General features: G+C 44.6%; 1 long non-coding RNA gene across 2 annotated transcripts in view; it reads right to left on the reverse strand.

The window, feature by feature from the left end:
* Nucleotides 1-2,973: 2,973 nt before the first annotated feature.
* LOC120403036 overlaps nucleotides 2,974-25,217 on the reverse strand; it is a 47,884-nt gene continuing 25,640 nt past the window's right edge. The window contains exons 3-6 of one of the 2 annotated variants that reach the window (XR_005597434.1): nucleotides 19,037-19,090; nucleotides 16,108-16,316; nucleotides 5,238-5,340; nucleotides 2,974-3,695 (exon numbers count right to left, since the gene is read on the reverse strand). This is a non-coding gene — a long non-coding RNA (uncharacterized LOC120403036). Of the gene's footprint in view, nucleotides 3,696-5,237; nucleotides 5,341-16,107; nucleotides 16,317-16,471; nucleotides 16,734-19,036; nucleotides 19,091-25,217 lie in introns of those variants that run through there. The other variant, XR_005597433.1, reaches the window with a different exon arrangement.

The raw sequence follows: 25,217 nt of genomic DNA on the forward strand, positions 1-25,217 counted from the left end.
CCAGGGGCTGCAGGGCTGGAGCAGCCTCCACACTGTGCTCCCAGCCCCGGCCATGGCCCATGTGCAAGCCTGGGAGGGAGGAGGAATGCCACGTGGTTGGGGAAGAGGCGGGGCCAGGGGGGATTTGGGGAGGGATCCAATGGGGGAAGGAGGAGGCGGAGTCATGGTGGGGAGGGGCGAGAGCCCCTCCGGGCTCCGTCTGTGAGCGAGAGCAGAGGGCAACATTGCTTGTTTGTCCAGTGTCCCGACCAAACATCGGTCAGGACGCGGGACAAACAAGCAAATATCGGGACAGTCCTGATACAATTGGGACGTCTAGTAACAGCCAACATGGATTTATCTAGAACAAATCATGCCAAACCAACCTAATTTCCTTCTTTGACAAGATTACTGGCCTAGCTGAATCAAGGGGAAGCAGTAGATGTGATTATAGCTTGATTTCTAGTAGCACTTTTGACACAATCCCACATGACATTCTCATAAGTAAACTAGGAAAATGTGGTCTAAATGAAACTACTATAAAGTGAGTGCACAACAGGTTGGAAAACTGTACTCAGAGAGTAGCTATCAATGGTTCACTGTCAAACTAGGAGGCCTGTATCAAGTGGGGTTCCACATGGGGTCTGTCTGCCTTGGGTCTGGTTTTATTAAATGTTTTAATTAATGACTTGGATAATGAAATAGAGAGCGTGCTGATAAAATTTTCAGATGACACCAAGCTGAGAGGGTGCAAGCACTTTGGAAGACATGATTAGAATTCAAAAGGACCTTGATATATTGGAGAATTGGTCTGAAATCAACCAGATGAAATCAAATAAAAACAAGTGCAAATTACTACACTTAGGAATTAAAAAATCAAACACACAACTACAAAATGAGGGATAACTGGCTAGGCAGTGTACTGCAGAAAAGGATTTGGTGATTATAGGGGATCACAAATTGAATATGAGCCAATAATGTGATGTAGTTATGAAAAAGGCAAATATTATTCTAGGCTGTATTAACAGGAGCATTGAATGTAAGACACAAGAATTAATTGTTCCACCCTACTCGGCACCGGGGAGGCCTCAGCTGGAGTGCCATGGTGTCCAGTTCTGGTCACCATACTTCAAGAAAGATGTGGACAAGTTGGAGACAGTCCAGAGGACAACAAAAAATGATAAAGAATTTAGTAACCTGACTTACGAGGAAAGGTTAAAAAAACTGGACATGTTTAGTTTTGAGAAAAGAAGACTGAAAGGGGACCTGAAAATAGTCTTCAAATATGCTAACGGTTGGTATAAAGGGGACAGTGATCAATTGTTCTCCATGTCCACTGAAGACAGAAGAAGTAATAATCAGCTTAATCTGCAGCAAGGGAGATTTAGGTTAAATATTAGGAAACACTTTCTAACTATAAGGATAGTTAAGCACTGGAATAGGCTTCCAAGTGAGATTATGGAATCCCTGTAATTGGAGGATTGTAAGAACATGTTAGACAAACACCCGTCAGGAAGCATCTATGTTTATTTGGTCCTGCCTCAACATAGGGGGCAGGACTAGATGACCTCTTGAAGTCTGTCCTAGCCCTACATTCCTATGATTTGCCCCATCTGTCTGTAATTTGAGCATTGTCCCCAACTCTGAACTTGCCTTCTTCTCCCACAGGCTCTATCAGCAAACTAGGGTGGCCAGATATCCCGATTTTATAGGGACAGTCCTGATTTTTGGGTCTTTTTTCTTATATAGGCTTCTATTACCCCCCACCCCCATCCCGATTTTTCACACTTGTTGTCTGGTCACCCTACAGCAAACCCACCTTATCCCATCCACAGTACTGGCCATGTGCTCTAATGCCTTGACTCCCTCTCTGCCTTCTCCTCCTCTCACTAAAGCTGCTTTCTTAACTATGGATACCCAAAGTCCCAGCTGTCCAATGTGCACACAGAGCTGCTACCACTTCCTCACACTTGCAAAGAAGCATGACTAGATCACCCCTCCCTCATGCAATTCCCGCTCAATCTCATTTATTTCAGCATCTGGTTCAAAATTGCCCTGCTCTTTGTTTACAAAACCTCCTGTGGATTTGCTCCAGCCAGCCTCACAGACCCTATCTCCCTCTGCTCCCCTCCACTTCCACTCGTCCATCTGCTCTGATACCACTGGTCTCCTCTCACTTCACACAATCTCAACTCGCTTGGCGTGAGAGCCTTGTCCTTTGCTGCTCCTTCCAAAGAAATGGCCTCCCTGTATCTTTCCACCTCATCTACTATCCATCTCTTTTCAAATATCATGTGAAAAAAAAGATTTTCCACTTTGCCTAAAACTCTTCATCTCTCTCATGCTGCACTTTTATTTTAACTCTTCCCTCATTTAATTCTGTGATGCATTTGAGATCCTTCTTGTATGAAAGACATGAGACAAAATAAAACCATTGGTGTGATCATTATCATTCAGTGATGGGTTATCATTACTTATGGATGTAGGATATAATGGGGCTATTATGTCAAGAATAAAAATTTACCTGCTGTATCAAGAAATACAGTATACTGTTATCTGAGATCCAGTGGTTAGAAACTGAAGCTTGACAGATTCAGACTAGAAAAGGTGTGAATTTTTAAGTGTGATTGTAATTAGTCATTGGAACAACTTACTTAGAGATGGGGTGATTCTCCATCACCCAAAGTTTTTAAATCAAGACTGGATTTCTTTTTAAAAGATATGCCATAGCTCACATACAAGATATGGGCTTAGTGCAGAAATTATTGGATAAGGCCGTGTGGCCTATGCTATGCAGGTGGTCGGTCTAAATGGTCACTTCTGGTCTTAAAATCTTTGAATCTATGGCTCTCGTGTTGTCCTTTATATGTAATATTTTTCAAATACGTACTTATGAGATTTCTTGCTAGTCTTAGGATAACTGAGATGTCCCATTGGATGTATTTTTTCTTTAAATAGCATTTTATTGATTTTTATAACTATTCAGTAGGATACACAAGATACAAGGAGGGTGATGGAATATAACATTTTTACATGCATTTCAGAATGTTTCCCATTAGTAGTTGTTAGTCCATTGTAATACTTGCCTGCCCCACTGGTGGGGTTTTAAATATTATTTAATGCCAGTACAGTGTTTAGTAAGGAGCTAGGGAGGTACTGAGCAGTACTCGTTATTTTATCTATTGAGAATGATCCCATCATTTTCCACTTACATCCATTAAACCAGAGTGTCAAATCCTGGCTCCACTGAAGTCAATGGGAGTTTTGTCACTGACTTCAGAGGAGCCAGAATTTCGCTCTGCGTCTTCACCATTCACCAAAATGTGTATGTCTCATTTTTCCCATGTGCCTGGTACTTGTTACAGACACAGAAATATCCATGCTCTTCTTTTTCCTCATCATCGGTGGTAGAACATATCCATATTCTTTGGGTGGAGCATCTTCAACCGAGGCAGTGAGCAGCTGTTCGTAAAATACTTCCTTTGCCTGGGTTTCCTCTGTGGCAGGGACTCGGCAACAGCTGAAACATATCCTACGAGCAGGGCTCTTTATGGCTTGGGGACTGATACCAGGCAAAGAATCTCCTGTGCTTGGGAGTAGGAACTAGACACCAGATAAAGCATCTTTTCTGTCCATGGCTGCTGAGTGGTAAGAACTGGACACTGGTCATTTCTGGTTCCCATATACACATTTTCATATTAGCTGTTCCCTGTTGCCTATAGAACAGATAAAAGCAATTTAACTGCTATGAGTTAAGGAGTTGCTGCCCTACTTCAGAGCAGTGCTCCATCTACTCCAGTATCTTGTCTCCAACAGAGGCCCGTACCCCAGAAGAGTCAGAGGAAGGTGCAAGATACTCTGTAACAGAATATGCTGCCAATATGGAAAGTGTCTTTACCTGTCTGTTTGTCCTCGGGACATTTTCTAATTTGTTTTGAAACCAGTTAATTTAAATCTGATTTTAAAACTAATTAGAACCCTAGCATAGACACAGTTTTAGTTGGTCTAGGGCTGCCCATTTTTATTAAACCATTTTCAAGTAGTCTGGAAACTAATTGAATGAAAACAAACCAGGACACTTTAAACCACCTACAGCCAGGTCTACACTACAAAAAAAAGTATGTAAAAATCATTTCAATTGAATCATTTAAAAAATCATTTAGAAAATTTCCCCACTGTAGACAGGCCCTTAGTGAGTGCCTTATATCGTAAAGCATGTGAGCATAAGTCTTTACAAGGATTTATGCTGTCTAATGTAACTGTTGAAGATCTCATTATCCATATAAATATCTGATTCTTTTTTTAATCCTGCTTATGTTTTGGCATCAGTGGCATCTTGTGGCAATGAGTTCCACTGGTTAATTATACATTGTGTAAAAAATACTTCATTCGATGTTTTAAATTTGTTGTCTTTTAATTTAATTGGCTGTCCCTCTTTTCTTGCATTTTGAGACAGGGTGAATAGGAAAAGTCAAATGACCTCCCTATACTGTTCTGTAACAGGGGGGTCTGTCTCATTTAAAGGCAGGAGGGGACTAGGGCCAATCAACCCTGTTCTAAGGCATGACCTTATTTAAGAATAGGTAATTTAGTAGAAGTATTACCAGATCCAGCTGGGCATGAGTTCAGCTGCCTGAGTCATGTGACTACCTGCTGAGGATTTTAAAAACGGTGCTCTTAGGTCTGTTAGGAGGAGTTTATAGGCAGATTCTCCTTCCACAGAGTATGCATAATGCTGGGTTGTGGGGAAGTCTGACAGACTAGAGCAACGGTCCTAAGAATGAGACCCTTCTATGGGAGGAAGGAGTTTGATACAAGGGATAGGAAGAGACCTAGAGGAAAGTCTTCCCAGAGAGACTCAGAGGCTAAAGTGGGACTGGCAGAGCTCCCCTGCTCGGAAGGAAGTGGGGAGCCAAGGTCTGAAGCCTTGAAATGAGGGTAAATGCAAGAAGCCAGAAGGAAGAAAGAAAGGGAGGGAGGGTTTGATCCTGGTAGGGCCAGGGGAACATTATTTATTCATGAGGATTTACTAAATTGCAACCCAAGGGAGAGAACATTATTCTAAAACTCCTGGGTGTGTATGAGTGGATTGCGGAGCCGAGAACAAAGGCTGCAGTGCCAAGCCATGGTATATTCTGGGACATCCTGCAACACCTCTGTTATTTGTGTACCTCTCCCATGTTCCCCCTTATTCATTAAAAAACTAGATCAATATAAAATTAACATGGCAGATGTTAAATAGATTAAAAACTGGCTACCTGATAGGTCTCAAAATGTGAATGGGGATTCATCATCAAGCGGGTGTGTAGCCAGGGGTCCCCCAGGGACGGATTCCTGGCTCATCATTATTTTATCAGTGACCTGGAACAAAACATAAAATCAACATTGAAAATGTTTGCAGATGACACAAAAATTGGGGGAGTGGTAAATTATGAAGAGGACAAGTCACTACTAGAGAGTGATCTGGATTGCTTGGTAAGCTGCGTGCAAGCAAACAACATGCATTTTAATACAGCTAAATGTAAATGAGTACATCCAAGAACAAAGAATGTAGGCCATACTTACAGGATGGGGACTCTATCTTAGGAATCAGTGACTCTGAAAAAGATCTGGGGGGTTGTAATCAGCTAAACATGAGCTCCCTGTGCAACTCTGTGGCCAAAAGGGCTAATGCAATCCTTGGATGCATAAACAGGGAAATATCGACTCGGAGTAAAAAGGTTATTTTACCTCTGTATTTGTCACTGGTACAACTGGAATATTGTGTCCAGTTCTGGTGTCCACCATTCCAGATAAATTCAAGATGCTGATAAATTGGAGAGGGTTCAGAGAAGGGTGATGTCATGGTGGGAGTCTGCTATAGACCACCAGACCAGAGGGATGAGGTGGACGAGGCTTTCTTCCGGGTCCTCAAGGAATCAATTATGAAGCACTTAGAGGAGAGGAAAGTGATCAGGAACAGTCAGCATGGATTCACCAAGGGCAAGTCATGCCTGACTAACCTAATTGCCTTCTATGAGGAGATAATTGGGTCTGTGGATGAGGGGAAAGCAGTGGATGTGTTATTCCTTGACTTTAGCAAAGCTTTTGATACGGTCTCCCACAGTATTCTTGCCAGCAAGTTAAAGAAGTATGGGCTGGATGATTGGACTATAAGGTGGATAGAAAGCTGGCTAGATCATCGGGCTCAACGGGTAGTGATCAACGGCTCCATGTCTAGTTGGCAGCCGGTTTCAAGTGGAGTGCCCCAAGGGTCGGTCCTGGGGCTGGTTTTGTTCAATATCTTCATTAATGATCTGGAGGATGGCATGGACTGCACTCTCAGCAAGTCTGCAGATGACACTAAACTTGGAGGAGTGGTAGATACGCTGGAGGGTAGAGATAGGATACAGAAGGACCTAGACAAATTAGAAGACTGGGCCAGAAGAAACCTGATGAGGTTCAACAAGGACAAGTGCAGAGTCCTGCACTTGGGATGGAAGAATCCCATTCACTGTTACAGACTAGGGACCGAATGGCTAGGAAGTTCTGCAAAAAAAGACCTAGGGGTTACAGTGGATGAGAAGCTGGATATGAGTCAACTGTGTGCCCTTGTTGCCAAGAAGGCTAACGGCATTTTGGGCTGTATAAGTAGGGGCATTGCCAGCAGATCGAGGGGTGTGATCATTCCTCTCTATTCGACATTGGTGAGGCCTCATCTGGAGTACTGTGTCCAGTTTTGGGCCTCACACTACAAGAAGGATGTGGAAAAATTTGAAATAGTCCAGCGGAGGGCAACAAAAATGATTAGGGGGCTGGAGCACAAGACTTATGAAGAAGGGCTGAGGGAACTGGGATTGTTTAGTCTGCAGAAGAGAAGAATGAGGGGGGATTTGATAGCTGCTTTCAACTACCTGAAAGGGGGTTCCAAAGAGGATGGATCTAGACTGTTCTCAGTGGTACCTGATGACAGAACAAGGAGTAATGGTCTCAAGTTGCAGTGGGGGAGGTTTAGGTTGGATATTAGGAAAAACTTTTTCACTCAGAGAGTGGTGAAGCACTGGAATGGGTTACCTAGGGAGGTGGTGGAATCTCCTTCCTTAGAGGTTTTTAAAGTCAGGCTTGACAAAGCCCTGGCTCGGATGATTTAGTTGGGAATTGGTCCTGCTTTGAGCAGGGGGTTGGACTAGATGACCTCCTGAGGTCCCTTCCAACCCTGAGATTCTATGATTCTAAGAACCACAAGAATGATTAAAGATTAGAAAACATGCCTTATAGTGATAGACATTGGGAGCTCAATAGATTAAGCTTAACAAAAAGAAGGTTAAGAGGTGACTTGATTACAGTTGATAAATACCTACATTGGGAACAAATATTTGATAATGGGTTATTCAGTGTAGCAGAGAAAGATACAACACCATTCAATGGCTTGACACATTCGGAATGGAAATAAAGCATACATTTTTAACAGCAAGGGTAATTAAGCATTGGAACAATTTACTAAAGGTTGTGGTGGATTCTCCATCACTGGCAATATTTAAATCAAGAGTGGATGTTTTTCTAAAAGATCTGCTCTAGGAATTTTGGGGAGAAGTTCTATGGCCTGTGTTATACAGGAGGTCAGACTAGATGGTCCCTTCTGGTGTTGGCATCTATGAACCTCTTCTCTAAACAGTCCCAACCTCTCCTCATGGGGAAGTCTGTCCAAGCCTCAGTCTAATCCTTCCTGTTTCCCATCTCTGGACTGTTTTCAGATAGGATGACGAGACCACAGTATTCTGCATGAGAGTGTCCCATTGATTCATACACTATTAGAACATTTTCAGTCTTTTCTATGCAATTCTTTATACATCCAAACTGTTTGCTTTTTTTACTCTCTTTCCACATTGAGCAGAGGCTTTCATTGAGCTGTCCACAAGGAATGGCTAAAGTTAATATAGAACCTAGCATACAATATAAGTACTTTCAAAATATTCATTCCAATATGCTCTGCCGTGTATTTGCCAACACTGAATTCAATCTGCAATGGCGCTGCCCATGCACCTAGCTTTGTCAGGCCTGACGGGAGTTCCTCACAGTCTTTCCCTCACAAACCTAAACAATGTTAGCATCTATTGTGACATACTTAGATAAAAACAGACCGCTGTGGTGCAATCTTCATTCAATAGGCTAGGGCACATGCTCCTGGGAAGCCAAAAGGGAAAGTAAGCATTTCTGACTCCTGCTGCTATCTGGGCAATCAATGAGCAGCCATGAGTCCAAAAAGGACCCCAAGATTACTTAGCACATCACCATTCAGAAGACAGATGCCCTCTGTTGAAGGTGAGACTCAAGGATCAAAATAGGGCAGGTGTGTGGCATTTTGAAGAACTGAACATTTTTTTTCTGGAGGCTGCCATCTTTACTTCCAGAGGCTAAATGTTCAAAGAAAAAATTTAGAAAGCGCCGGCGGGAAATCTGTTCGCGCCCTTCTCTGGTCGGTTACAGCGCGGACGCCACAGCACTGCGAGCATGGAGCCCGCTGCGATCATCGCTGCACTTATGGCCGTTGTCACTCCTCTCTCGCATCGTCGCCACCTCTTCCACAGTCAGATGCTGAGAAACGGGCAGTGGAGATCATGGTGGCAATGGGTCAAGTTCATGGTGTGGGCGATTCTGGGGAAACAAGCACAGACTGGTGGGACCGCATAGTGCTGCAGGTCTGGGATGACACAGAGTGGCTGCGAAACTTCAGGATGCGTCTGTGTGACTTGCTGTCCCCTGCCCTGAAGTGCCAGGACACAAGGATGCGAGCGCCCTGACTGTGCAGAAGCGAGTGGCCATAGCCCTCTGGAAACTTGCCACGCCAGACAGCTACCGGTCAGTAGCGAACCCACTTTGGCGGGGCAAATCTACGTGGGGATTGCTGTCATTCAAGTAGCCCACGCAATCGTTGAGCAACTGCTCTCAAAGGTAGTGACTGTCGGAAATGTCCAGGCCATCATAGATGGCGGACTCACATCCCTATCCTGGCACCAGCCCACCAGGCCAGCGAGTACATTAACCGTTTCAATGGTGCTGCAAGCTGTGGTGGACCATAGGGACGTTTACCAACATCAATTCAGGAACTCTGGTCTGTTTAGCAGGCAGGCACTTTCTTCCCGGACCACAAAATAACGGTTGGGGATGTGCAGATGCCTACAGTGATCCTCGCTAATGCCCTGGCTCATGAAGCCCTATACAGGCGCCTTGGACACTGAAAAGGAACTCTTCAACTACCGGCTGAGCAAGTGCAGAATGGTGGTGGAGCGGACATCAGCGAAAGAATATCCCGTAGTTTATTGCTGCTTGCTGTGTGCTCCACAATCTCTGTGGTTGAGGCAAATCGCCTGGCTGCTGTTTACGATCAGCCACACCACCCGTGCGAGAGAATATCCCAGCGGGAAGCGATATGCATCAGGAGGCTTTGAAAGCGAGTTTCTCGCAGAGCAGGGTAACCTGTGACTGTCCTCTTGATTTTAAGAGAGCCTGATCATAAACCAAGTTTTCCCCACTTCCCAAGGACGTTTTAAAACTAAGGACATGTTTTAGTAATTAATAATAAATCTTTCGTTGACTTTGCATTTCTGTTTATTCGTTGAAACATGGAAGCATTCTGTGCTGGTAAAGGGTTTGCAGGAATGGATAGGGGTTACCATGATGGCTGTGGGTTTGGGCGTTGGGGGAAGGGTGAGTATCTGCCCCTGGATGAGGTCTCGGCACCGGGAGGATCGTGACTACGGTCCAAATGCATGTGAAGGGAAGCCTGCCTTTACATTCGGGGATGTCAGGGCACAGGACCCTGCACAGCATACATCAAGAAAAAGGACGGGGCACACACCACACAGTCGGTCCCTTGTGCCTAGTGCCTGCAGTAGGTGTGTTCCCTGCAGTTGCCACTGCAGCCACGTCTGTCCCATGGCACTGTTGGCTAAGCAGTGACATTAAAATTCCCCCCCCCCCCAACAGACCAACAGAAAGTCTTCTGACACCAGAAACAACAGTCAGTAACACCAAACCGCTTTTAATAATGTAATACACAGTGGGGTTTGAACTTGGAGTTGGGACTGGTTGATGCTGTAAAGAAAGAGCTTGTACAAATTTACAGCGCGACAGTTGTCTCTAACATTATCGGTGTGCTGCGCACATTATCGTGTGTGCTGGACAGTTCTCACGGCCCCTCCGTCTTGTCACTTTGGGTGAGGGGACAGGACTTCTTGGCGTTGGAGGCGGTTGCAGATGCACTGCAGGGCTCCTGACTGCGGTCTTGCAGAACATCTACACATTAGACCAAGCAGCGTTTTGAGCCTGCTGGTCTTCCTGCCGCCCCTATCCTCCCGTTCCAGGTGTGTGCGATGCTGCTGACACAGGCTCCTCCTCCCTGTCTCTGTGCTCTGGAGCTGGCCATCAGTTCCTGGAACATGTCGTCCCTTGTCTTTTCTTTAGCTGTGTGATGTGAAAAAGTAGGTGATTTCTTGAACACATACATGTTTGCCAACAGTAAACACAGTCTAGTCAGTTTCAGTTAACAAGACCAAAGAGGGAAGTCTCAGGAGATCTCAGAACTAGTCCGAGATTTGAATCGCCATTGCACTGAAAGATAGCTGCATCCCTCTTGCACAAAGTCCTGGTAAGCCTTACAGTACATACTGCTTATCAGTTACTGGTTAGCTGTGCTCTCCTGCTAAAGGCAATGTGCAAAGCAGAAAGGATATCAATGCATGCTTGTTCTCTGTGGCCTCTGGTCATTGTTATGCAACCTAATTGTAAACCATTAACAATAGTAACACTACACTAATTGCCCTACTTAGATGCAGTATTTGCAGAACGAGATCAGAAAGACCGCAGATGTTACGGCACTGCACAGACCAGGACCATATGCAGCAATGCTAGTAGAGGCGATGGTTCCACTCTATATTCGGATGTCCTGGCGTGGAAGAGTCTGCTTACCTCATGCGGAGGCTTTGCGAGGAACTGAATGACACCTTCGTAGAAATGTCGATAGAGGACTATTTTTCTATCCCCATTTGTGTGGACCTTCTCTTTATATAGTTTAATATATATTATAGTTTAATATTTAGAATGTTTTAAATTGTAAATATTTAGAATTTTTAAAGTCCATTTGTGTGGACCTTCTCTTCATATAATTTAATATATATTATAGTTTAATATTTAGAATTTTGTAAATACTGTTTCTATTTTTCTATAACAATGTTATAAAAATAAATGTTTATACGTGTGTTGCACTTACCGCCTGATCCTTCCCTGATTCCGAGTCCTGGTTGATCTCTGTGAGGGTGATGAAGAGATCCTGGCTGTCACTCATCTTGGAACTGTCCCGGTACTTATTTCCGCTCTCGGTCACCACACTGGTGGGGGCACTGGTGGCAGACCCACCTAGAATGGCATGCAGTGCCTCGTAGAAGGGCATGTCTGGGGCTGGGCTTGATACCCTTGTCTTAGGTCCTTCACTTTCCCGGCTGTATCCTTTGTCTTTCATGGCTTTAGAAACCTGCTTGTTGGAGCGCAGCTCCGAGCACAGACTCCTCGCCCCACACAGCGATCAGATCCTGGACTTCCCGGTCACTCCATGCTGGGGACCTCTTTCTATTCTGGGATTGCGGACTCCTCTGCTGGAGAGCTCTGCATCGTTGCAGGTGCTGCGGGCTTCGCCCGATGTGCAACCAGGCTCGGACTGCTGTCCAGCGTCAACAGAGTGGTGCACTGTGGGATAGCTCCCGGAGCTGCTAAGTTCGATTAGCATCCACACCAAGCCTAATTCGAGCTAGCAAGTGCAGCGTTACTCCACCTGCCGGGTGCTGATAAATTCGAATTAAAGTCCTAGTGTAGACCAGGCCTCAGACACTGGGGCTGCAAGGCAACAGCATCTGCATTTATTGGGTTCAGTTCTTGGATCTGTACATTCTTTGTGCTGCAGCCCTGGTACAATGCAGGGCAGGAGTGTGCACAAGGAGCAGCAAGAAGGGACATGGTTCCCCCCAATAATAGGTGGGGGCACAGAATTCCTCTGGCCCCAAGGCCACGGCAGGAGCTGACAGCTCCTCTGGTCCTGGGGCCACGGGGAGCGAGTGAGCGCCTCTGGCCCTGGGGGCCATGGGAGGAGAGCACGCTCCTCCAGCTCCAGAACCGCAGCGAGGGCACAGAACATGCCCGTTCTAAAGCGCTCACATTTTTATTCCTGCGCATGCCCCTGAAGCAGGCTTAACCCTCAGCATAGCGAGATCTTTTGGTTGTGTAATGGCATGAAAGATTAGGTGAAATGGGATATGGCCAGTGTGACTGGCCATACACCTCAGTGATCTCCAGCTGCTGAAATGGCTCCTTGAGGCTGTCGGCATCTGGCTGTAACCAGTCTGAGGCTGTCCTCAGAGTTGGATGTGGGGAAGAAGAAAGCCACCAATGCCTCTCCCAGTGCACTTGACGATGTAGTCTGAGCATCCTATCTCCTCTCTCTCATTGTATAAATGCCCCTCCCCCTGCCTTCACCCAAACATTCAGCTGTTCTCAGGATTTTCATTGCCATTTTCTGGATCTTTTCTGTGACAGGGAGCTGCCAGCCCTAGGAATTTACACACTTTCACAGGGAGCCTTTATTGGGCTAGATCCAGAGGTGTGGCTGATCTCCACAGAGCGCAGGTCAGAGGTGGTTGTCCCTATTGTCCCCACTCCAATTCTGGTGCAGCTTCTTCACAGGGTCATTCCCCCTTTGCCATGTTCAAGAAGCCTGAGGTCTACTCTAAATTACACTGGCTACAAACAGCACCAAGGAACTAAAATGCAGCTAACAATTTGCATGGAACAGGGATGTTCTGGTTACCCCACCTTTCCTCCAGTCATGGCTCCTTTTCCCTGCTATGTTGACAGTGGGTTGACTAGGGTTATTTAGTCTGCAGAAGAGAAGCATGAGGGGGGATTTGATAGCAGCCTTCAACTACCTAAAGGGGGGTTCCAAAGAGAATGGAGCTAGGCTGTTCTCAGTGGTTGCAGATGACAGAACAAGAAGCAATGGTCTCAAGTTGCAATGGGGGAGGTCTAGGTTGGATATTAGGAAACAGTATTTCACTAGGAGGGTGGTGAAGCACTAGAATGGGTTACCTAGGGTAGGGAGGTGGTGGAATCTCCATCGTTAGAGGTTTTTAAGACCTGGCTTGACAAAGCCCTGGCTGGGATGATTTAGTTGGTGTTGGTCCTGCTTTGAGCAGGGGATTGGACTAAATGACCTCCTGAGGTCTCTTCCAACCCTAATCATCTATGATTCTATGAGTGGGAGAGCAGGAGTGGATAACAGCCTCTACACTGGCACTAGACCACCATGTTCTAGGGGGCTCCTCTCTGGGCTAAGACAATGTTGTAGTAGCACAAAGCAACCACACTACACTGGAGAAGCTGTCCCATCATCCCAGCCTTTGGAGAGACCAATCATCTTCCAGTGGAACTGAAATCCAACAGGGTGCGGGCTGGGGAGGTGAAAGGGACTAGGATGAGAGGCTGGAGCTGGTTTGGGAATGCAGAACTCCGCAAACCAATACTTTTCTTCCCCTCATGCCTGCAGATGTTGCTTGAGGATGGACATTTTTGCTCACAGCAGAGATCAGGCCAACCAATGAGAATTTTTTTCCCTTCACAACATTCAATTCCACTTTATGTGAAATAATAAAAGTCTGAGCTTCCAGTTCATGAAGATTTGATAACAGCGTCGCTCCGCTCTGAGAGCTGACACTTTGGTATATGGGGAGAGAGGAAGAGCTGAGGACTTGGTGGAGTGTCTTGGACAGGGTCACCATGACCATGAGCAGAGGGAGGTTTGTTAATAAAACATGGGATTCTAGGCAACATGGGAGTGGAAGGGATAGGTTGAAGATAGTACGTTGCACTGGGGCTCCCAGTGCGTATGGTCGAGGATTGTGGGAGGGCTGGGAAATCCATCCAGTGTGTAGGGTTGGGGGGGGGGTTTGAGCACATAGGGTCAAGATTGTGTGGGACTGTAGAGTTCAGAGTGCAGCACGATAGATCATGCATGGGATGGGTTTTCTAGTATATGCAGTTGGACTGGAGGCACTGGAGTGTGGCATTGGGAGTCCTGTATTGGGGCTGGGGTATCCTATCTTCTCAACCTCGTTTCATAAAGGTTGATGAGCCACAATCAGGACTTGGGGGCAGATTCTCTGCCCTGTTCCACTCCCACTGTGGTGCTCAGGAGGCACAATGGGAGCAGAAACCTCTGAAGTCCATGGCTGGGGATTCTCCAGCGGAGCTAAAGCCAGCATAACCATCTCCTATGCCTCCCTCCCTGCAGCCCTGGATGCATGAGCCAGAGAGGGAGAAAGACTGAAGTATGCTGAGCTCCAGCTACTGCACCTGGTGTATGGTGTGCAGGGGCCCACTGGCAGCTTGATGAAGCTACAGCTGGGCTGGCACAGGGAATAAGAGAACTGTAACTCATTGTTGGTTCTCAAATTCAACTTCTCTTTCTCCCCTGGCTTGGGCTCCCCTGGGTGGCTGTGTGGGAGAAGGGACCATCCTTTGCTACATGCCCTCCAGGTTCAGGCAGAGATGATCAAGCTCCTAACCTGTTCTCCCTGAGGTCCCCCCAGCCTGGCAGGGAAGCAGGCAATGGCACATCCCTGGCAACTCTCTCCTCCCTTCCCTGTGATGCAGCAGCTAGCAGATAGGCGTGCTGCTGAGCAGCTGTGGCAGGGAAGGGACAGCCTCTGCTCAGAGCACTGTTGCTCACACCAGAGATTCGCTGGGGCTGCTCCTGATTTTATAGGGACAGTCTCCATATTTGGGTTTTTTTCTTATATAGGCGCCTTTACCCCCAGCCACCTGTCCCAATTTTTCACACTTGCTATCTGGTCATCCTACTGGGCAAGCACTGGGTGACAGTGGGAGGCGTGGAGTCCCCACCGTGACAGGGCTCCTCAAACACTTCTGTTTAAAAGGAGCATGGCTCAGGGAACACATTTTCTTCTTAACACAAACTCAAATGCCACAGGCTAGATGTCTCCAGTGTGGAGTGTTAAGTGCCAGGCTGTGGTGCTGGGGACCCTGTGTGGGGTTAGGAATCCTTAAGTGTGAGGTTGGGGATGGTGTGTAAGGCTGAGGGCTCCAAAGATCTGGGCAGAGAGGGCGATGATAATTTTGGGGTGTGGATTTCTGGTGCCTGGGGGCACTAGTTTCTGGCTTGCTGCATGAGGGCAGTTGTAGGGCACAGGTTAGACCAGCCCGGGAAAGATGGGGACAGGAGAAAGTCTTTCCTGCACCCTCCCATCACCACCTCTTAGACCTCTCTCTGGTCTAGAGGGGCTGCGTGCTTTCCTGTGGGCCAAGAAGGAACAAGGCTGTCCAGTGGCCTCCCACTTGGAACATTTATCCTCCTTTAGGAAGGATTTTAATTCGTGTAAATGAGTGTTTTTAATTTGTTATACTGGGCTTTATCTCTATTACCATCTCATTTGCTTTTAAACCCAGTTTTGCCCTCCCAACTGAATTCCATTTGCTGCATTAGGAGTAATTCTCTTCCCCAAGGGTTAGACATTTTCTCTCCACATAAAAGTCGCTTATTTTGGATAAAGAGACGATTAGATTTATCTTTAATATTTTAATGGCAGGCGGGATTATTGGGTAGGCAGCCCCGGTTTCGGTTGTTGTGGGGGGGATTAGACTCTAATAAATTCTTTAGATTGGGATTTTTTTTTCTGTTTTGCACAAAGTACTTGTATTTTTTTAAATAGTCGCTTCCTTTTTTTTTGAGTCATAAATTCCATTTGCTGTTTCCTATTAGTATTAAATCAAGTTGATTAAATTCATAGTGACTATTTGCACATATATCTTTTTAATTTTAACATCCACAACATAAAATCCTTAATGGTGCAATTTTAAATACCTGCAACATACATTGCTATTCTTGTAAGAACAGCTGGAAGTGAAGAGCTTTACAAGGAAGAGTGAGGGACGGACGGAGGGATGGACAGACAGAGGAGAGAGAAGTAAATTAGCTCCTCCCATCACCCATTCTGCTAGTGCTTTGGGTATTCTGCAGTTTTAGGGTTTTAGAAAGCAGCTTCCTGCTCTCTTTGGAACAGCAGCTGCATCCCTGCCCAGTGGTACCTTCATCGCTACAAACAGAGCTCCGCTGTCAAGTCTTCAGCTCCAAGTGACCACTGGGCAGCCCCTCAAAACTGGTATCAACTGGTGCCAGGAGGGGAGGGCTGAAGGTAAAGCTCGCTTGTAGGGGCCCTGGCCCGGGCCGATTCCCTATCTGAGCCCCGCACTCCTGGTCTGCCTGCCTCCAGCTCCTATTTTAGGCTAATCAGAACCTGGTAATAGAATAAAATGTCAGCAAAGTAGAAATCAATAAGTGTTAATGCTCCGGGACTTTCACTGCTAGGCCGCCTCCCGCCCCTCGCCTCCCCCCTCCCAGCCAGCCGCACCATCCTGTCCCTTTGATTTCGGTCCCTTCTCTAATCCCCACCTCATCAGCTCCCGGGAAGGGCTGATCTGCAGCAGAAAATCCCTCATTCGGGGCAAAATCAGCTTAATTTGCAGCAATTTGTAGCAGGTCTTTGCTGGGATTTGAGTCTCAAATTATCCCGCGGGTGGGGGCTGCCGCGCGGCAATATGGGCCGAGATTTCCCTGCTCCTCTGTCTGCACAGATTTGTCTGGGGAGTAATTACCGCCGCGTCGTAGCCCCGGGTTCCGCCCCCCAGCAGCCGGGCCTGGAGCCGCCCGGATTAGCAGCATTAACAGCAAATGCAGCGCAACAATTAATCATTTGCTGGTAAATACAAACAGGCGCCGCCCCAGGCTGGGGATGGAGGCCGGCTGTGGCCGGGCGTGTAATGGAGCAATGAGGAAAGGGAAGGAGGAGAGCCGGGGACCTTGTGGCCTCAGGACAGAGATCAGAGCAGGCAACTTTCCTTCCTCTAATGCTGCTAATTACAGCCTGCAGCTCCTGTGCCTGCCAAGCAGGGAGCCCACGGCCAGGGGACACCCTCCTCAGAACGGGGCGCCTCCCCAAACCCGGGCACCTGCAGCCTGAGGACTCCCCCCAGGGTGCCCACAGCACATGCCCACGCCAAGCCAGGGCGTCTCCATAAAGGAAGTGTCCCCCATCAAGGGTGCCAGCCAGGGTTCCCCCAACAGAGGGCACTCCAAACAAAGGCAACCCTCAAACCAGGGACCCCCAAATGGAGCCCACAGCAAGGGCCACTCCCCTTACACAACTGATCATTGACTATAAATTAGTGGTTGCCTAGGGGCATGTGATCACTATGTACCTGATCTAATTACTGTATATTGGTTATGTGAAAACAGCATATAGTTTTGACCATTAATACACAAGGAGCTTTAAAAGCAATGATTTCCCAAGGCTGAAAACAATCATCAACAAAATTGAGAGGAAAAAAATTAAACAAAGTGACCAGTGACTGAGAATTATTTGAGGATATTTTACTAGATACACAATATATAATTTTAAAAAAATCACAATCTTACCTGTTAAGGAGGGAAGTGAAAGTGGCAATACAAATAAAATTTTAAAATCCCAATATATAAAGAAAGGAGAAGTTGAAAGCAATGACTATAAATTAGCAGTTATGAAATGAAGACAATGGATAAGGGAAGCTAAAGGTATTAAAAATCTGTGGCCAGTAGGGTTAAGGATAAGGAGGAAATTTTAAAATATACCAGGAACAAAAGAAATCCTAGAAATGGTATAGGGATTTACTAACTAGGTATTGCAAAATTGTCAACAGTTATGCAGAAAGGGCAGAAATTTTCAATAAATATTGCAATTCTCTATTTGGTAAGAAGCTTGATGACATTTTCACATCTTATAGTGACAATGAAATACTTTCTATTCCATTATTATCTAGGAAAGATGTTAAACAGTAACTATTAAAATTAAACATGTTTAAATCTTCAGGACAGGATAACTTGCACCCAAAAATTTTAAAGGAATTGGCTGAGGAGCTCTCTTAACCACTCATGTTGATTTTTTTTAAAAATCTTGCAATACTGGAGACGTTCCAGAGAACTGGGGAAAAACTAATCTTGTGCTAATATTTTAAAAGGCTAAATGGAATGACCTGAGAAACCATAGGCTAGTTCGCCTGATATCAGGCCTGTACAAAATCATGGAAAGGAAGATATGGGAGTGAATCAGCAAAGAATTAAAAGATGGTACCATAATTAACACCTATCATGGTTTTATGGAAAATAGATCTTGTCAAGTGACTTAGCCAAGGCCATAACATTAATCTGTGGCAGAATTAGGACTAGATCAAGAAGCTCCTGGTCTCTCAGTTCTCTGCTGTAACCACAGGATTATCCTTCCTCTTCATGACTCTTAACAAATTTCACAATGACAAAGATAAAGTTAAGTATAGCTCAAAGCACTGACTACCGCATATTCTTAGACAAAAAAATGTTAAAGTTAAGGTTCAGACTGAAATTAACAGACATTAGAAAAATGAATACCAAGAAGCTGCAGATGCCCTCTTGTTTCCTCATTTTTTACAGTTTATTGTAATGTACATAAAGGTTTGAATATACTTATAGTTCATACATTCACTAAAATTAATCTAAACATGGGTAAATTAACATTATACAGATAATCTAATAACAACTTTAACCCTAAATCTCCAAGATAGATACCAAGAAACATATTACTTCCATTTAGGTGTTAGCGATAGGTTTTTTTTGTTTTTTTTGTTTTTAAATCAAACCATTTGTTTCAACATATACAGCATTAAAACAGCTTCAGTGAACTATAACTTGTCTTGCATCAATCGATGGGCCACATTGCACTACCTTACTCACAGTTAATAATAAACCAATGGATTCCCATGTGTATCACAACCTATCCCTATGTAAATAAGACCGTTCAAAGTCTATCTTCTAGCTACAGAATACTAACATTTTAATTATCAAATTTTTCAGACAGCAATATTGCAAACCCCAAGCGTTCAAAAAAATCATGAGTCAGGTTGCCCAAAATCATGATATGTGTTCAGAGAGAGAGATCTTTGTAATTACCTTTTGGTTTCTGAGCCTTTAGGGTGCATTCAGGTCACATTTTCAAGCTTTTCTCTGCAACCATGAGGACAGAAACATACTCTTTTAAAATGAGAGTTTAGAGTCTCATGTAATCACTTGACTCCAGGAGCTGAGTCTTAAAGAAAACGACAAATACGATGGTTTCAGAGTAGCAGCATTGTTAGTCTGTATCCACAAAAAGAACAGGAGTACTTGTAGCACCTTAGAGACTAACAAATTTATTTGAGCATAAGCTTTCGTGGGCTACACCACACTACATTGGATGCATAGACTGGTATTTATACATACAGAGAACATGAAAAGGTGGAAGTAGCCATACCAACTGATTGGCCTCTTACAATTGGTATGGCTACTTCCACCTTTTCATGTTCTCTGTATGTATAAATATCTTCTTGCTGTATGTTCCAGTCTATGCATCCGATGAAAGGGGCTGTAGCCCAGGAAAGCTTATGCTCAAATAAATTTGTTAGTCTCTAAGGTGCCACAAGTACTCCTGTTCTTTTTGACAAATATGAGACTCATGAAAATCATGAGTGTTGGCAACAATGTGTAGATAATACAAAGAACATTGCTTTGTACATAATGACATGTAATGAAGATATATCTTCCTAAATTATATTTTCAACCAGATTATTCATGGTCCTTTTACAATTGACATCCCATTCCATAGTTATTAGACAAAACACTGAACAACTATGGCCCTGATTCTGCAAACATTTATGTGATATTACTCATATAAATAAAGATGCACAGGTGTTTACAGGATCGAAGTCTTTATTACACAATCAAGGGGGAAAGAGAAAAGAAAATTGGTCCTGACTCAAGGTTGTTACTGGAACATCAATGTTAATTTTCACATTTACATTTTTGTTAAAACATGTAGGAATGTAGGATAGTCAAAACTTTATGTACACGATAAATTAAGATAATTTCCATGCTTTTAAAATGGTTCGATGTTTTTTCTTTTTTTAACTAATATTCTTGGCATTTATTTTTTTCTCAAATGTTTGTTGGTCACTGGCGCAGCTATGACTTTAACCAAAAGCTTTTTGTCTGGGAATGTCCTTTTTAATATTTCTTTAAAACCAACCAAAGTACATTAAGAGCATACATGAGGCTCCTATGGGACTCACAAGGTCAACATTGACTCCTGAAAACTCTGGACACCAGCACACAAAACTGTATGTTTTGAAGAATCCAAGTTCTCCACCCACCCAAAAATAACTCTCTTGTCTACACTGGAAGATCCAGTCCAGGTTGTGCTTCCAAGCTGCACAGGAGTAGGGATGAAACTTGGGAAATCATCAGAGCCCATCCTTGGTAGGAATTGTGGAACCAGCACCACACACTTTATTTGAGCTGGAGAAGTCAGTAATAGCTGAAAAAGGAGAGAGGACTGGTCATCATTCAGCTAACTACCCTTTCTCTTTAAATATTCTATGGATAACCCTTTATATGATTAACTGAAGTATTATGTGTATAAAACTATATGTGCTGAATTATGTTAATAAGATGCTTAGATACCCTGGTAATCCATACAGTATAAATGTCTAGATTAGATATATAAAGTAAACTTATGTGGATACATAACTTTATGTAAAATACTTCCAATGCATAATCACATATGTACCCAAAACTGCATGAGCTGAACAGTGCCTGGCCTTGCACCCATCCCCATGCTCCCATTCAGATACCATAGACCTTCCCATCCAAAAGTAAGTCCAAGGTCCTGGATCTACACACTCTGTCAGCTGCTACAGGACCTGCTGCTATTCCCATTGACATCAGTGGTGTACCTGAAGGCCTTAGTGCATGTAGAGCTTGAAAGTGAAGCACGGACCATAACTGGTCTTAGAAGCGCTGGATGGACTGGTTCAGCTGAGCGTCTAAGTTCTGTAACTGTCCTTGAGGAACTGAAAAGCTGCACATGGACTCGATCAGCTGAGAGGGAATGTAGACTATGGATTTCATTTTGCTTGTCAGCCTAGAGTGAGGAGCGGGGAACGGGAATCAATCGGTGCATGCAATTTTCTGGGGTGCAATGTTTGCAGGAGGTGAAAGCATTCTGTGCACCAGCCAGGTGGCAGGGAGAGGTCTCAATGTCAGAGTGAGGACAAGGAGAGTTTGAAATGTCAGGTTCCATGATGTTGGGTAAATAGGTACACTTAATATATCATTTTCAACTTTTCTTTTTTAAACTATGCAAGTGTTTCTGTACAGCAGTATCCATACACCTCATTATACCTGGGCACCTTTCCATTTGGAAGTAGGGACTGGGGAAAACATGACATTTTCTCATGTATGCAAAAGAGAACTTTTAACGAGTAGCTTCAAAATCAAAATACTTGAAGTGAACAGGAGGGAAACAAAATCTACTCCACCCTAATACTAATTGCCCACATTTTCTGCCAATGATCTTTTCCTTGTTATAAGTTACAGTTACAGAAGTAAAAAGCAGACTTAACAGAATCCTGATTGCACAGCCTAGCACCAATGCAAATCACATCTGATGGAGGCCGATACCCAGTGGCCCAGCTGGCACAGATAGTCAGAGCTGTGACAAAACTTGCTCTGTTAGAATGGGGAAGATATAGTAGTGGGGGCTGAGGAACCCATAGACGCTATGCCCTTTCTTTCACAGCATCTCTAGAACACTGCGGCTGTCTGATTGGGAGAGGCAGAAACAACAGAGGGAACTAAACCAGTGACAGTATTCTGAGAACACTATGGGATAAGTCTCCATTTACACCAGTCCAACAGCATTGTAACTCCAGTGACTTCCATGGAGCTCTTCCAGATTCCCACTGGTGCAAGTGAGAGGACACCCAGGCCTTATATAATTTATATTGTCCTAAATTCAATACTATGTAGACATTGCTTTAAATTATTCCAAAGGAATCAGACAGGGAAATACTAAAAGAGTTTGGCTTGAAAGCAAAGAAAGAGGGGTGAAATTCCAAAGTTATTTAACAGAAAATTGAAAGGGATGAAGAGACATTGTCAAAAGGGCTTGAAAGAGAGACATCAGAGCAGCTGAAAGCTCTTGTTGGCTGGAACCTGCCAGAATATCCACAGTTACATGGTGTATCCTCAGCTGAAGGGGCTTTAAATCTGTTGATGTAGGTCTGTATAATCAGGGAGAGAAAGTGGAAAGAAGATACAGGAGGGATAGAGACAAAGAAAACAAAAAAGAAACAAAGGAAAAGAGAGAGGAAAGAAAGGACAGAGATAAAAGGGAAAAGAAGAATGAGAGAACATGGAGGGGTGAGAGGGAGGGAGGGAAGGAGAGAGAAAGAGATGGGGAGGGGGAGAGAGAGAGGCTATTTTCTATAATTACTGTGGATTGGCTCGGATTAAGGGCAACTAGCTATCTCTTGGTTTTTCCTTTTTATATAACAACTAATCTCCTTCTAATCAGTTATTATTAAATTATATTCCATTTTTAATTCATTCACAGATCATTGGTGGCACAATTCGGACATCTGGACAGATAATTGAATAGAGATAATTTATGTAAATGAGGAACAGTTGTGTACAGAGGTGGGGGAGGGGAGAGTCTAACTTCTGAGGCCAATGACCTAATGAAGAATCTCCGAAAGCTGCAGCCGCTCCCAGTGAGCACTCAGGCTCTGAGGTTTGAGCATTGATGGTGACATACATACATGCTGGGAGGCTCCAGTCAAGTGGCTGCCTGGACTAGACCTGACCTCTTGGCTCAGGAGACTAGGCAATAGTGAGCATCATTTTACTGTAGCCTCTATGCTACTCTTTGAGGCAGGGACTGTCTCGCTGTGTCTGGGGAATGCTGACCACATGTTGGGTGCTCCCACAATCAAAATACTACTAACCATCACACACTCATCAACAACCTGGATGTGGCTGCCCCAGAGGAACTGCACTCACAGTAGAACCCAGGGACAGTCTGCATGCTACCTTCTTAGGCAATGTAGAGGAGTTGATGAAGGCACAAAGGGGTGGCAGCAGGCCCCGAACACAAACCCTGTGCAGACTGTCTTACTCTGCAGAACCGGGCCTGGAGCGCAGGCTCTGAACTCTCCAACCTCCCACCAGCTGGGCACTGAGATTTATGGGTTTGGAGAGCAGGGCCATGTAATGGGCTGCACATGGACAGGGAACCAGGAACTCCTGGGCTACGCTCTGATAGCTTCTGTCCCTAGAACATTGCTCAGCGCACCTAGCTGTGACACTGACTCAAAATACAAGTACTTCTTGTGCTTCAGTTTCCCCATATGTAACTTGAGAACAATATTACTAACCTATGTACATCCCAAGGGGGTTGTGTTGTTAAGATTTTTAGATTCACTGAGTATTATTGGTTTAAAGGAGGCAAATAACCAATACATTCTACTGGATAGTGCTAAGACTGCTGGTTGAGGTTGCCTTGTGCATGGTGCAGAAAAGTCAGCCTAGCAATGCCTTCTTTTGGAAGAAAATGTCGGGCAGGAGGAGATGCCTCATGACAACTGGAGAGGGAGGGTGTTGCTGAGGCAAGTTAGTTATATTTACCCATCCCAGTAGGAGATGAAGTTTGACAGAAAGAACATGGACACCACCTCAAATTCTGTGACTGAGCAATGTGCTAGGGACAGAGGCCTGGATAGAATATATCATAGTGGAGTCCGGCTTGGATATGTCACCCCCTCAGCAAGCTTGCAGCCTGCCAACTTTGTGAGAGATTGAGCATTATCCCCAGCATCCTGGCCAAATTTCAACTCAAGTAATAACTTTCTTCTTCTTTAAAATCGACTCAGATGGACACAGTTGTCTTCTTTACTGCCTGCCCTAAACTATCACCTAGAGCTGCTGTACTTATTTCATAACAGCTAATTTGTACTGTCGGGGGGGGGGGCATTTCAAAAGGAGGCAAACTGATGCCTAGTTACACCATTTGTAAAGTGCTCTGAGATCAAAGGTGACAGATAAACACAGGAGATGACCAAGACAAACGGTGTAACGAAAAGGGTAAAGGGGGAAATTTGGGGACATTTCAATTTATTGTCATCCATGTGGGAACAAAATGACCTGAGCAAAGGGACATGAGATGGGAGCGGCATGACTTCAGTGACCTGGGGAGAGAACAGTAGATGGGCTTAGGGGAGGTGATTTTCTCTGAGATCCTTCCACTGCTGAGCACAAGTGAAGACAGAAGATTGATTGATGCTGGAAACAGCCAGTGGATGTACTAATAGCCTAAAGCAGAGAGTTTAGGATTCACATGGCCCTGCAGTCTTCTGTAACATGAAGGGACTAGTTGGATTAGGTGGTCTCCACTTAAACAGATGGAGTACCAATCTCCTGGTTTCGTAACAGATACACTCTATTAGGTGCCTTTAAACTAGCTTGGACAGGAGAGGAGTGGGATTTTTCAACTCTCAAATCACCAAGCATGCACCTTCAACAGAAATTAAGAAAGAAGATGGAGTTGCTTGACAACAGAAGCAGCATGTGAAATGGACATGCACAAATTCACACTCTCCGCCACAGGATTGTGAGGGTGGCAGGGTGGAGAGGGATGAATCCTGTTGTTCTGGGCTCTGTGTCCTTGATTTTTTTGTGCTGCACTTAGATACGACAGAGATAGTCATATAGAGACCTATGATAGATACATCAATTTTCCTAAAAAGGGGGAACATTTGTATGTTTCATTGTGTTGGTTCTGTTTCTGTTTTTAAAATATTTCCCCTTTCATATTGTATTTGCATAACTTTTATTATCAACATATTTCACTTGCTATTGAGAAAATTACTGTCATTTAAAAAAAATATCAATAGAAATAATTGAAAATTGGCTGAAGGACTGTAAATAATGAGTTATGAGTGTGAATGTATCAAGCTGGGCAAGGTGTCTAGTGGAATGCCCAAGAAATTTGTATTTGGACAGGTCTTGTTTAATATCTTCATGAGTGGTGTAGAAGGGCTTGTCTTGCAGTAGGAGACTTGTGGGTACACGTCTGGCTCTGTTGATCTGTTTCCTTATTTCCTCATGTGAGTATCGTACTGCAAGACCAGCCCAAGAAAGAAACCAACAGAACTCCACTGGCCATCACATACAGTCCCCAGCTAAAACCGCTCCAATGCATCATCAGGGATCTACAACCCATCCTAGACAACGATCCCTCACTTTCACAGGCCTTGGGTGG

Source organism: Mauremys reevesii, linkage group 4 (genome assembly GCF_016161935.1).
Source record: "Mauremys reevesii isolate NIE-2019 linkage group 4, ASM1616193v1, whole genome shotgun sequence".
NCBI classification, from domain to species: domain Eukaryota; kingdom Metazoa; phylum Chordata; order Testudines; family Geoemydidae; genus Mauremys; species Mauremys reevesii.